This window comes from Pezoporus wallicus, unplaced genomic scaffold (genome assembly GCF_028554395.1).
Source record: "Pezoporus wallicus isolate ANWC-B61680 ecotype Strahan unplaced genomic scaffold, APGP_CSIRO_Pwel_v1 scaffold_13239, whole genome shotgun sequence".
Classification (NCBI taxonomy): Eukaryota; Metazoa; Chordata; class Aves; order Psittaciformes; family Psittacidae; genus Pezoporus; species Pezoporus wallicus.
The window spans coordinates 4949424-4964033 of record NW_026642052.1 but is presented as its reverse complement, the minus strand read 5'-3'; positions in this window follow the sequence as shown (position 1 = coordinate 4964033).

Genomic DNA, 14610 nt, shown 5'->3' with positions numbered 1-14610 from the left:
GACTGGTGCCTGAACGGAGACGGCCAGTCAGGAAAAGACGGTGTGGAGAAGTTTGATTCCTTGGGAAAGTCCCCAATACCCAGCAGGGATGTAACATGCCTACAACTCTGCCCCTACATTGTGTCTGTGTATATAATGATATACATCAGTAGATATCACCGTCTGTGCACACTGCTGGCAGGAAGGCTGAAAGGGCTTCCCATTGATCCAGTTTCACATGCAATTTTGGTAGGGGGGTACAGGACAGTATCCTCTCTAGTGCCTTCAATTTTTCTGTGGGAGTAATGAAGGACCTTCTTCAGTCATATCAGCATTCCATTGGTTCCTGATTCATTCACATGCAGGGCTAAAGATTTATCATCCTTCGGTGTGGTGACAGGAAAATCTCCCTGCTCTCTGTCATACTGACCCAGATGTAGGTTGGAAATAGTGTCTTAAGGTTGCACCATGAAAAATGCTAGTGAATTAAAACCAGGAAATAATCCTACACAGCTGGGAGGTGGAGCATCATGCTTAGGAGAGGGAAAAATGCCATATTAAATTAGTGGAGCATCCAATTAGCCCAACATCTGTTCTCTAACGAAGTTTTTCTAAGAAGGTAGAAAAGAGTGATGTTCTTGATTATTAGAGAATTACTGATCTACAGGAAATATCACATTGAATCCTCAAGAATTACAAGCTGGAGTTTGCTCCAGTAGAGAGAATTTATATCTTTATAACTCTGGTCTTATGAACCGTAAAATTCTCTTGAGGTATTTAATGATTCTTAAAAACAAGTAACTCCAAGATTTGATTAACTAGATTTTGTACCCTGCAAAGCATTGAAACTCACAGTTTCATACTGCAGTTACCCACCTTTTGAAAAATGCTTCAGTAGAAGGAATTTCTCTAAGGTTAAGTGGTGCATTTCTGAATCCAAATAATCTGAAAAAGAATGCATTTTGTCCAGTTTTGGGTCACCTACTACCAGAAAGGGAGATGAGGCTGAACCCCAGAGGGGGTTCAACAAGGAGATCTCAGGCTGGAGCAGCTGCCTTAACAGGAAGGGCTGAGGGGGTTGTGATTGTTTAGCCTCTAAGAAGAGACAGCGTCAAGGGGGGTGGGGGGCAATAGCAGCTTTCAAATTCACAAGCTGCAGTGAGTTTCAGTTCCGTGTTAGTGCAGCTGCCTTCACTTCTGGATAGACGGGCACATGAGAGGGAGCAAGCTCGCCCCCGCTAGTACAGAAACAGAGTGCCATGGCTTTGCTTACTTTGCTGTGCTTTTATCCCTCCCTCTGTGAAACAGGAATAACACAACTCCTTTTTTCACCTTTGTCTATCTGAGCTGCAAGTTCTTTGCCTCTCACTATCAGTGTGTGCCGTACCTAAAGCAGCTGGTCTCTGTTAGGGTTTCTCATCACAGTGATGACACAGATAGATAGTCAAAGTCATTGGAGTGCTCAGTTAAATCTGCAGGAGTGTTTTCAGAGGTTGAGGGCTGCCATCTGCAGTTTCTAGCTATGTTTTTAAGGATTAGAATTTTCATAAATCAGATGTCAACAGAAGTTATTGTTCTCAGACACTGCTGCACCACTTGTAAGAAAAAATCCAAGTTATTTATCATCTGCATAACAGGCATAATCTGTCAGACATCTCCATTTTAAAAGAAATTGTATTGAGACATAAAGCAGACATTCTTTGGCTGTAACTGGATTTCTTAATTCGCCTTTAGACACTTTTCCCCAAAACTGTGACAATCCCATTATGCTCTTCTTAATTTTTCAGAAGGACTTTTTCTTTCATTAATTTATTAATGCTCTTTGATCTACAGGCAGCATTAGCAGAACGGTATTTTGGCAGCAGCTCAAACTGCCTCTTTCATTTCATTATGCTTATTTTTATTCTCAAAATAATCCTTATGTCATCCTGCACATTTTTGTGTAATATTAAATGGTTCCTAAAAAGAATTTTTTATCTTTTGGTTCTCTGATGCTACTGGGTTTGATGTTGACCCACATATAAGGATGCAGTACATTTAACTTTGCTAGAACTGAAGTACTGGCGGTCTTCTTCACTCATTTCTGCAGCTAGGGGAAGCTCCATCTCCACTCCAGCCATGCACCCTGCAACATAACTCTTTCCAGAAAGGTACAAGAGAAACCAACATGGGAACTTCTTTCTTTTCAGGAATGAATCAGCTTAACCAACAGGATTTGCTTTGTTAAACTCTAATTTGCTGCAGAGATTCTGCTTTGCCAGAATGAAATGTCATGGTAGCACAGCTAAACAAACACTTACACTTCTCTCATCCCTAAACAACAACCAGTGGCTCTCATTGAGGATCCTTCTGCTTCATTCAGAGAGGCCAAAGAATGCATTTTCAATGCAATCCAAAATGATGTGTTTTCTTGTGTGGTTCCTGAGAACGTAACACATCAGCCCATGTAATTATGTAGTATGACTGTGGGGAACGCGACTGACCTGACTTGAACACAAGGAAGAAATCCTGTGTTTTCAGACTACTGTGCTTTGCTTCCCAAAATACACCATCAAGATAGTTAGATGCTTTCTCAGAAGTATCTACAGAAGCATGGTTCCTGTGGAAAAGCCCTAGCCCGGTGGACAGAGGGGAAAGCAGTTCCCTCAGATTTACAGTGACCTCATGGCAGAGTTGCTGCTTCCCAAGCACACTCACTCAGTTTAGCATTCTTGATGTTCTCACACCATCTGCATTTCTCAATCCCCGCACTCACGCACAGGCAGTCCTGCTGGGCTGAAGTTAATATTGCATGACTGCTTCCTGAGGAGAAAAGGAAAATAAATTTAAAAAAAAAATAGAAAATCCTTTTATTTTTAGACTATGACAGAGTTCCAGAAAATGCTGGACTCGTTTCTACACCAGCTGACACTTGCTATTAACCTCACAAATCTGTAAAGAAACAGTTGTAAAAAGGTTTTTTTTAATCCTGTATCTCTGTTAGAAAGGCCCTGGGAGTAAGCTGAAACCCAAGTGAGAAGCAAGAGCTAATTCTCCCTGGTGCTTGTTCACCTGTCAGCATTGCCTCTGCCCATTCCCCCAGCGAAGTCAGGCTTTCTGGAACGTGGGAGGCATATCAGATGGTGTCTGTCTACATCAAAGACAAAATAATGCTGTTACACAGAATGTAGAGCTGTTGTGTTTTGGTCCTTTTCAATAATTCTTCCTGGAAAATATGCCTTTACAGTCAGAATATAGCTTTTATAAATGCTCCTTTAATAACGGCTAGTCTTCCTTTGGGAAACCACAACTACCCTACTGTTTTCCTTCATTTAGGAAATTAAATATCTATCTAAACAGAGGTTGCTTATGCTTAGAAGTCTTTCAGAATGCTAAGGCAATGCTACAAGGTATCTAGTCTTCAATATATCTCACTGGGTACAGACCAGCTCTATCATTTGAAAGTATTAGCATCTATAGGCAAATTATCACTGTTAAAAGGCAATGTATTCCCAGTAGGCACATGCACGTGGTGTGTACATATATGACATATATACATACCCAGATGGACAGATCACAGATACAAAGAGCACTCACATAAATACATTGAGAAACCATAGAAAATCTGCCTTTCTTCCTCCTTTCTTTTCAAGACTTGCTCCTCTTCTCTCAAGGCTCCGTCCCCACTGGCAAACCACAGCATCGGTAACTTTCACACCCCAAGTGTCTGTGCACAGCTTGATTGCCTATTTCTTTTCCCAAGCTCAGAGAAACTGTAATGCCTGCTGCCACAAAAATGTCAAAAGGTGTTGTTACATTTGACTACCTCTATTTTGCTATAATTATTAATGCTGCTTTACAATTCAGTTTTATTAATGATACATTGGGGCAGACTTGTTTTCTATTACTTAAATGCAAACAACCAAGAAGTAAAGTGTTTCCTTATTTTTAGGTTTTGGAAGAGAGAAGTCATACTGCATTTTTAGACTTTGAACATATGCCTGAAGCAAGCCATCACTGCATTCTGGCTTCCTCAGAAATGGGCTTTTGTAACTGTTGTAAGCATCCATCCACCCATCCACCCATCCATCCAGCCAGCCAGCCATCCAGCCGTCCATCCATCCAGCCATCCTTTCAGCCATCCATGCATCCAACCAGCCAGCCAGCCATCAGTCCCCCTTCACAATTTCTTAGCCATTGTCAGGTTTGACAGAGAATTGTAGTCTCAAAGATGATTAGATTCCTACAAGTTTCACCAGTTGTTCCAGTATTTAAAGGGTGGCTACAAAGATGGAGACTCCCTTTTTACAAGGTGTCACATGGAAAAGACAAGGGGTGATGGGCATAAGTTACTCCCACTGAGATTTGACTGAACACAAGAGGAAAGTTTTTCACAGTGAGAACAATCAGTTACTGGAATAATCTCCCCAGGGAAATGGTGGATTCCCCAACATTGGAGACTTTTAACATTCAGATGGACAGCGTGCTGGGATTTCTAGTCTAGATCATGCTTTGCCTAGAAAGGTTGGAACAGTTGATCCTTGAGGTCCCTTCCAAGCTGGTATTCTATGATTCTATGATTATGATTCCATTTCCATGAAACCTGTAGGAACATAATTGTTTTCAAGGGAGAGGAAAGCAACCTAAATTAGTGTCCCTTGAGGAAAAGCCTCACCCAATACAAACTCAAGACTCTTCTGTTTCCTCTGCCAAAACCCAAACAGCATCAGCACAACCCCATACTGCATACAGATGTACTTAAGTAACGTATGAAAGAGACTCTACATGGCAGTAATGGTTAGCTATTAAGTGAAGGTTACTGGAGGCATGACAAGTGTGAAGAATGTCACAGGGGACAGCAGGAGAATCCTGATACAGTACAGTGTGAGAAGTGTACAGAGAGTACACTAAGCCTGAGAAATCAGGCATTACTAGTTCCATCATTAATGCAGTAAGTTGTTCTTCTCAGACTTTAGTATAGCAAGTATCTCTGTTTTCCTAAAGAGACTAGGACTTCAATCTTGCCATTTGAGGAAACGCTCTAATGTCTGAATTTCCACTTCAGTACACAAAAAGGGCTCTGTACTTGTGCTGCCTGAGCTGGGATGCCTCACTAAAAGCAGAAAAAAGAGCACTTTGGATGACCAAGCTTGCCCGAAGTGTGCCTTGCTTCGTTGCTTATATTCTTCAAAACTGAACCATCTTACTGAAGACACTACATGCATAAGTGTGTTGCCGTAGAACTTCTGGAAAAAAAAAAAAACAGTAATCCAAATTTCAAAGGTCCTTCAGTACACATAAAAAATTGAATAATTTAATATGAATTTATGGAAGGTTTTTCTTACGTGTGCACATAAAGCATTCTGTAGTAAAATCAAAATTGTGTGCTGTTTCATGATTACTTACAAGTTACTGCTTCTGCACTGCTGTGAACGAACAGCAGCAATCCTGTGCACAGAGTCTGGCAAAGGACCATTAGGATGCTTTCTGAAATTACTAAGATATGAAATGACATTTATGCAAAGAAAGGAAAACAAGGAGACTTGCACAGCTCAGAAAGATGGGTTTATTAGTCAGTGCTTATTCATGCACTGACTAATGTGAGATGTCACTTGTACAGAACCAAATGCCTCCGCAGCCTGCAGCATTGGAGGCCCACAGGTGGTCTCCAGACAGTGACAGTCCTCCCCTCGGGGTCAGAAAATATTCTCCTTAAAATATGTTGATATTTTTTACAATGAACAGTTAAAAATTATAGCTAGCCTGTCCCTGAGCAGCAATTGACTTCCCCAGGCAATTCCCTCCCATTCATATACTGGGAATGATGTGCTGTGTTATGGAGTATCCCTCTAGCTAGTTTAGGTCAGGTTTCCTGTCTCTGCTTCCTCCCAGCTTCTTGTGCCCCTCCTCACTGCCAGATCATAAGAGACTGAAAAGTCCTTGATCAGGGTAAATGCTACTTGGCAACAAATAAAACATTGGTGTGTTATCAGCATTACTGTCAGACTAGAGCCAAAAGCCAGAAGTGTACTACCTCTTAGGAAGAAAATTAGCTCTATCCCAGCTGAAACCAGGACAAGGGGACGTATAGTGGCTCATGCAACTCTTTGCTCAAAAGCCATATGTTATACAGCTCCATTCTATGCAAATTATAACAAGAGACTCAAAAATATTGTCCATTGTGACTCTGAGGTTCACAGAGCATGTATAAAAACTTTGACTAGAAACCACCCTCTGTTAATCATACTTCTACTCTCCTGTGAAGGTAACTGATTCCTTACATTCTCAATACTGCAGTGTACTTGGCTATGTCAGGGTTGTCTCCGTCTTCCCAGTGCTGAGTCCTGCAAAGCCAGATATGCTAAATAATGGCTTTTAGGCACTGAAGTTCACAGTTGAGAATATATCATCAGTGCCCATGGCAGGGGGTTGGAACTAGATGATCTTAAGGTCCTTTCCAACCCTAACTATTCTAGGATTCTATGATTCTATAAACTCACTGTTCTACATTGAGAGAACCAGCATCTGAATGATTTAACAATTCTGTTGCCATAAATTTTTTAGAACATAAACCCTCAGTGTTCCAGAAATAGCAACAGTAAAAAAAAAAAAAATCAAAGCTTTTATCACATAATTTACTGTGGCAGATTGGGATGCATAAACTGGGTAATAAAAGTAATACTGGGTGCCCTAGATTATGGATGCTACATTAAATTTGAAAGTGGGGAGAATGTGCTCTTAGTTGCTTTCCTGCGTGTGTAAGAGCTAGGTACAGCATCATGATGCAAGAATGAATGTTTCCATGCAAGACTAACTCTTGATGCAAAGCCAGATGAAAGTCCATACTTTGAATAATTCAATCATCTTGACATTAAAGCAAGAAAAGTGAATTTTTAAGAACACATAGTGTTATTTATAATACCTTTTTGAATTAAATGGCCAGGTGTATGTACATGCATGTGTCCTTGTGTCTCTGCGTGCAATTAAAAAATGGCTTGCTATAGGGTAAATTGTGTGTTGCTAGAATTTGGTATCTATTGTGGGTTAACTAGAGTTATATGGGCTGACCCCCCCATTGACCAGGGAGGGTTGAACTAAACCATCTCCAGAGGTCCTTTCTAACCTTTACAATTCTGCTATTCTGTGATATTTTATTCAAGTATCACATACAGAATGAAACCTACTTGCTATCGGCTATTTGATATTTAAGATATCATTAAACCCTTGGAAGCAGATTAACTGAGATACAGTGTGAATATACTTTAATGAAGTAGCTATAGCTGCATCCCCTCTTCAAAGCACTTTGCACATTTGTTCAATTTTCTCCACCTGCATCTCTCACTATTGAGCTCTTCACCTGTGTATCCTCAGTAGCAATGCCCCTTGTGTATTTAAATCTCTGTGCTGCTACATGCTGCCCTTTGAATTCCAATTCATGAGCAATTCTCATATAGGAACACATCAGTAGTGTTGTCTTGTAATGAACATGGCCCCACACTGGGGTGTAGGACTTTTCTGTTCCAGTGGAGAGCTTTTCCTAGTGTCTACCAGTAACTTGAGACAGTTATGTAAGCAGGTGTGAGCAGCCAGAAAGGTGACCTGGTTGGAAGGGAAAAACTGACAGATGAAAATGCCTGCGAACATGTTTTGCCATGACAAAAGTGAAGATGTGACCATCTACAGGAAATGTTCTGCATTGTAAACTCAATCATTTCTAGTTTTTTTTCCTTTTTAATGAGGAATGTCATCTAATGTCATCTAACAAACAGGCCCACAGGACAATCTAGTGCTCCTGCCACTAAGTGCTGTTAAGCCTCCTGCCTAAGAACAACATTAACAATCATGACAAAATCCTCTGCAACATCGAGTTCTCTTTCTAAAAATTCAAAATTGTTCCTTCTGTGATAACATCTGGCTAACATGAGTTGATCAAAAAGAGATGTATGCCTTCAGTAATTCATAGACATGTCGTCCCACATGTAAACTGATCCAAAAGCTGTTTTCCTTCATTTTCAATTATTACGCAGCCCAAAGATGCTCACAGGTGGCACAACAATCAATATATGACTTGATAAAACAGTTTAATATTTCCCTATGGTGTTTCCATTGCATACACAGATATTGCAGGTGATTACTTTGGTGCAACAACACAGAGACATTTAGGTTTTAACTTCTATGCAAAGACCAAATTCTCAGTGGTTTCAGTGGGAAGACATCAGTTTAAACAGTATTTAGACATTTGATTCCCTTAAGGATGTAAGCCTTTGTCTTTCTATAGCAGATAGATCACCATTACTTGCTGGAGAGTTCAATGTTGATTTCAGCTTTTGGCTCTTTAGGCGTTGTGAAAGTCATTATATATATCAAGAAATTCTAGGAGAAATTTGGATCATTATCAACTATATTTAGCAATCCACTTTTAAAGCATGAATAACTCCACCATCAATAAACAACTCTATCATAATGTCTGAACACAGATGAATAGAGCTCTGGTGGCCATGTGAAACTTCACAGCTGTATTTAATTTTTGTTTGCCACATAGCATTACATTTTTTGTATGTACATTAAAGCCTTCTGAAACAGAAAAATTTAAAAGAGTTTTCTTTTTACTGCCTAGAAACTATTAAATTTGTGAATCTTTCAACTTTATAGCCCTAAATTTATTGGAAAGACCCTTACTGAATATATTGGTGTTTGGTTAGTAGCATGTTAGAACTACTTGCTATGCAATAGGAGGAGTTTCCTGACATTTAACACATTGAGTCCCCTGAGTATAGTAATTTAAGAAATTGGTTACAAATGGAGTTACTCTAATCTCACTTAAGAAGCTTCTCGGTTAAGAAGCTTTGATTCCCCTTCCTGTGGGGTCATCTTGGCAGACTCTACTTAAAAATCAAGCTCAGAGAAGCTCATGGAAAACAGAGATCTCTTAAGACTACCTAAATAGTTCAGAATCAGATTTTCACAACATGAAAAATGACACCAACCTGACTATAGCTCATTTCAACACTGTCCTTGTAAATGTTGTGATACTAAGAGTTCCCTTTGTTAGACTGAGTAATCCCCCATGTAAATGAACATTTTGGTGGTTATATATTGGAGCTGAGAAAATGGCACTTCCATAGTTTTTAGTATTGCTCTTTGGATTAAACCTTTTTCTGGATATATCATCATATCTTCTTTACTACGCTAATTTCAGTAGTTCCCTGTAGTTAGAGGAATTATTCTGTGACACTACTGCTTTTCTGAAGTCTTTTGCCTCTCTTTGTTCCTCTTGCCTACCAGGCTTCTTCCTAATTTGCATATGTCAGTCTTTGTCTGACTCATTTGCTTAATTAAGAGTACAGTTCTGCTCTACTAATGAGAACAAAACCCAACTCGTAAAGAGCTCGTTAATGTAGAATGGAGCAACTGTGTTAGGATTCTAATTCCTGGAAAGCAATCTGTTCTCCAGTGTAAGATTAATATTAATGTTAGGAGGAAGAACCTTCCTATGCCTCAAGAGATAAGAAATATTCCTTATGTTATTAACTATGCTATAGGAACTTTAAATATATACAAGCTACCATCAGAAGGCTGAAGAACAACTTTTGAATTTGGATTCCTCGAGGTAATTACTTTAAGCTGTTTCTTTTATAGGTCTGATTTTTATGGTGGTACACACACACATTCCTCTTAATGGAGGTGAAGGAAAATGCACATATTCACTTCATCTGAAAATTAGGCAACCTTATTTAGACACCTAAACGACATTCCTTAACATTCTCAGCTTTGACAATTTTAGTTTTGATTCAAGCTGTTAAAAATCAGAGGACACCAAATCCAAGCAAGCACAGAGAATGGCACAGGAGAACTACTGTACCCTGTATTTTAGAATGTGCAATGTCAAATGGCAGGCAAAATTATTTTGGCTCTTACTAATGGCATTAGTGGTATGTTACAGGGAGAAGAGACCAGGTCACCAGCAAAACATAACACCTATAAATGGAGTGTCACATTATCAGCTGCAAAGCTTACATGTAGGAAAGAGCACCACGACTCAAAATAAAATGCTGATGTCAAATTTGAATCCCATATATGGCATCAAGAGCTTCAGCAAATGAAGTACACTGCCCTAACCCTTAGGGGTATCCTAGGTACCTGAATGATAGCTGGACGTCAATGCATGTTTAAAAAGTCTGTGTTTGGCCATAATACTGTTTATTCTTTTTTGAACTAGCTAAAACTCTTTGTATGATGAGAAATTTCAAAGATTTTTAGTTGTCTCCAATATACTTTCACATTTCTCGTTATGCTGATAACAGCACTGTAACCATGTCTTTCTTGTCAGACCAAATCAACAATGAACATTTAGAAAGGGATATATTTTGTTTGTAGCTGTTTCTCACTACAGACAGTATACAATACTTCTCCGAGAAGAACAAAAGCTTGACTATTTTACAAGCCATATATTCCTTTTGTTAAGTGTAACGTAAGTATGACTTCCGTGAATGGCAGTAGATATGGAAACACTGTTACTCACTGTAACAAATGTATAATTCGTTCTGTTACATGACAACACTGTCTTGTAATCCCAGATGTAACAAAGATCCTTTTCTACACCACTTAAGCTTATTAGGAAAAGGGGAGCTTTAACTGCTCAACGATTTGGCACTTGTGAATTTCCTGATTTAATTTGGTTTAAGCTGGAGGTATAAACATGTATAGCTTACCAAGCCTCCATTGCAAAAGATCATGATCACATCTGATGCAGTCAGGGTAATTTTCAATAACGTAGAAGAGATAGCCCATTACTTATATCATTTGCAGACACCAGTCAAAGCTATATGCTCAAAGACATAGAATTCCCACAATACATTTGAGTAATAATTCACATGGGGGAATTTATGCCTACTTCCAGGTGATGTATACTTCATGTCTTTAATCAGGAAAACAATTGGGGTTTTTTTTCTTAGTTAAGGCAATTACAGATAGCATTCTAATGTATATCTCATCTTCAGTGTTATCTTTGTAAGTGACTGAATTAGTGAAGGAATTCGACTGGAATTTAGTCTGTGGAAAAGAATTGAATGGGTTAATTATACAACAGCCTTCTAACCCTTCTAAATCAATTCCTCTTAATTTCGGTGACTGTCCCCTTAAGAAGATGAAAAGGACCTAACTGCCTCTCTGTAGACAACTTGTATCTGCCTTTGCCTCTGAAATACATTTTTATACTCCTGTGTTGCATTTTTGTACAGTTTAACTTGATCATGTATCAAAATGTCTTCCTTCCCTTTAGCTGTTAATTACTTCGTGATATCCTCAGGTTATTTCTGAGACATTTCCTGACAAGATGGCCAAAATAGGGTGCTACATAACAGACTTATTCTTCCTGTTTTTCTTTTTTTTTTTCAATTTACGTATCTTTTTCCCTTCCTTTATACAGCTGAGGATATTACAGGTATGTCCTTACATTTTTGTCAATGTTACTGACAGAATCTACCTTTGTTGAGGTAGAATTTAGTGTAACGACACATATCCTTGTATTACTAATAGCTCCAGGTAAAGTTGTATTGATTTATATTGATTCAAGCATAAAAGAGGGATATAGCTTCTGGAGAATGGGGATCAAACCCAGTATTTTAGCAGATAAATCTGTATTTCAGGGTATCTGAACTTAACATTATGTATCTTGAAAAAGAGCACAGAACTTTGGCCTCTCCAGAAAATTCCTCATATGATTCTCTGCCTGAAGTGCCAATACCTTTTACTGGCTTTTTAGGGCTCCCACAGTTCTTTTCAACACACAGAGGTCATAGACAGAGATTCTGCAATCATTTCCTATTGCTGGGGCATGTGAAGTGCACAAATGGTTACTGTTTCAAACGCCTCATGTCATTCAAACTTTCCCTCATATTTTCCCTTGGCTTTCTGACAAAGCTGAGAACCTTTATAAAAGAAATAACCAATGGTTAGCTCTGTAACAGCTGAAACAAATCTAAAACTGTATTGCTGATTTTGTAATGCTAGGGTATTTATCTTGCTGGTATTGGTAATAATACTTTATTAATAATATATAACATCTAAAGAACCTACATATTGACATCTGTCATTCTAAAGTTGTCATAATAGCAGCAGATATGATGTGTAACAATTCACATTTCAAACTTCTTGTTCCATTTCTGTTCGACTTCTCAGAAGCAGTTTTCACCATTTAGACCCCAAAATCTGAGATATTTAAACCAGCTTCAGCCTGGGGGAAAAAAAAAAAACTCACAGCACAAAGAAGTATTTTATTTAACATTCCTTTTAGAAAAGCTGATGGCTACTCCACATCAGACAAAACTTGTGTTTAAATGCTATGCTATGCTAAGTGATGTGGAAATACCAAAAGACTGTGAAGTACTTTCTAAGGAGTTGTTAACATGTGCCCCAGGCTATACTGCTGAGTTGCAAATTTAAGGGGGGTGTTTTCATCAGTATTCGAGTCATATTTTGGTAGTGCATAACATTAGCATTCAACCCTAAATACCTGAACAACATCTCTAATACCACGTGCCTAATGATAGACATCTACATCCCTGAAGAACTGAAGCTGCAGGTTATGAGTCTTCTGGAATAGAAATTAATCATTACGTATTTTACAAGGCGCTATATGGATCTGTGACCAACTAAGTAAAAGTAACATTTGGGTATTCTTTAAATCAACCTAATATTAAGTCCATGTTGTCACCATGTAATTAATGCTATAAAGATGAAGCACATAGGCAGGTAGCACACTCACACTCTTCAAAAAGACATAGTGAAACTTGGCTTTCCAAAATATAAAGGAACACCTTAATATGTGCCAAGCACAAGCCCAGAGGTGGAAGCATTTTCTGGCAGGTTTAATATGATGGAATGAAGCAGCTACCACTTGCTGCCCACCTTTCTGCCAAAGACTACTATCTCCATAGATACACTGGTGTAAACTGACATTGGGCGGACAGATCCCCACACAGTCATTCAAGAGAAGAGCCCCACAGCAGCTGGAAGCAGCCACTTCTGCAACTATCCCAAAGAAATCTGCCAACAAATGCGAGTCAGCTGTGATTCCCCAAGAGGCTGAGCACTTGCAGCTTGCCCTGGCTGAAATCTCTGTTCAAACATCAAGACTGTTAAGCATGAGGACAGTTGTGGAAACATGAAAAAGACTTGCTCACCAAATTAATAAAAATTAAGTCAACTCTTTACAGGGGGAAAGTAACAATCCATCGATTCCATCCCCTTCTATGAGCTAAAAAATGGAACACTCCTGGAACACCAGGAAAACAAGGAGTTTTACCAGTCTACCTCAGATTTGGATATCTAGCCTCTTAAGTACTTGAGGCACCTGAAAAGAAATAAAAATCACTTCTGAAACTCTTGACTTCACATTTTTCACAGGAGTATCTGTAGACATGCTTGCTACTTCCAAGCCTAGGCCATTAGGTGGATATTTATGAGAAGCTAATGAATAAGAGATCTGTAATACATTAGCTACATCATTGCAAGTCACTATCAAACTTACACTAAAAATCTCAGGATGTAAGCAAAGTTCAGTGCTGTAAGAAAATACAAAAGCAACCCTTACAGGGAAAGAAAGTATATTCTATGAACTAATGTAGCCAAAAACATGTAAACATGATTCTGGCCACTTAAGACTTTATTCATGTACATAACAGATAATAGAGCTTTGGTACACAAAACCACCTTATGGCCAACATAGAATATTTGTTTTTTCATCAGCATGAAATATTGATGTGATACATATAGATTCATTTATTTTTGAAAAAAAAAATCCAAACAGGTGAAGAAAAAACCCCACTGTTTTTAAATGGATAATTTCCTTTTTACGGGGCACATGCCAATCATTAAAGAAAAAAAGAACTCTATGAAGCTACAAACTGGACAAGGGAAAAGCCCGAATCTGTACAGTGCACAACTGAAAATTACAGAAACCTCTTACAGTAATGCCAACATAGTTGTGCACTGACTTCAATACTCCTTAAGCAGAGTAGCTACATAAGCCAACTCAGGACAGGTTCTTGTGAAATTTCATCCTGAAATGCCCATACCTGTGTGCATTAAAACCTCTGTAACTCGGTACTGCAATGGTGATTCTTTCTGCATTTGGGAATCTAAAGCTTTATTTACCTTTCCCTCAGCTCTGTTCTCCCAGACCCTAATGGAAAATTCCACAGGGCTTCCCCATACCTGTTTTACAGGTCTATTGGCCAGGACACACCAGGAGCATTGCTATTTCTATATACTATATTCACATGCTGTGCAAGGAAGTCCTGTCTTACCCATCTGTCCTGATGCTTTATGAAGCAAGTTAAAGGGACATTGCATTTATGAATGTAAAAGGGACAAACCAGCACTCATTTCAGGAGTTTCTGCCAATTATATGTAAATATTTTTGCCTTGCTGAACTGAGGAACTGATGGTATACTTACTATTTATATTAATGGATTGGAAGGAAAGAAAAATTCAATTTAGTCAAAGTTATACAGGAGACGTGAACCAGATGGTATGTGGTTCACATTAAAGCTTGCTGCCCACTTTAATTAGACATCCAACTTGGCCTCAAGGTACAACTGATCTTCCAAGCTTGTAAAGCACCTCAGCAATATCTGGAGTCGAATGGCA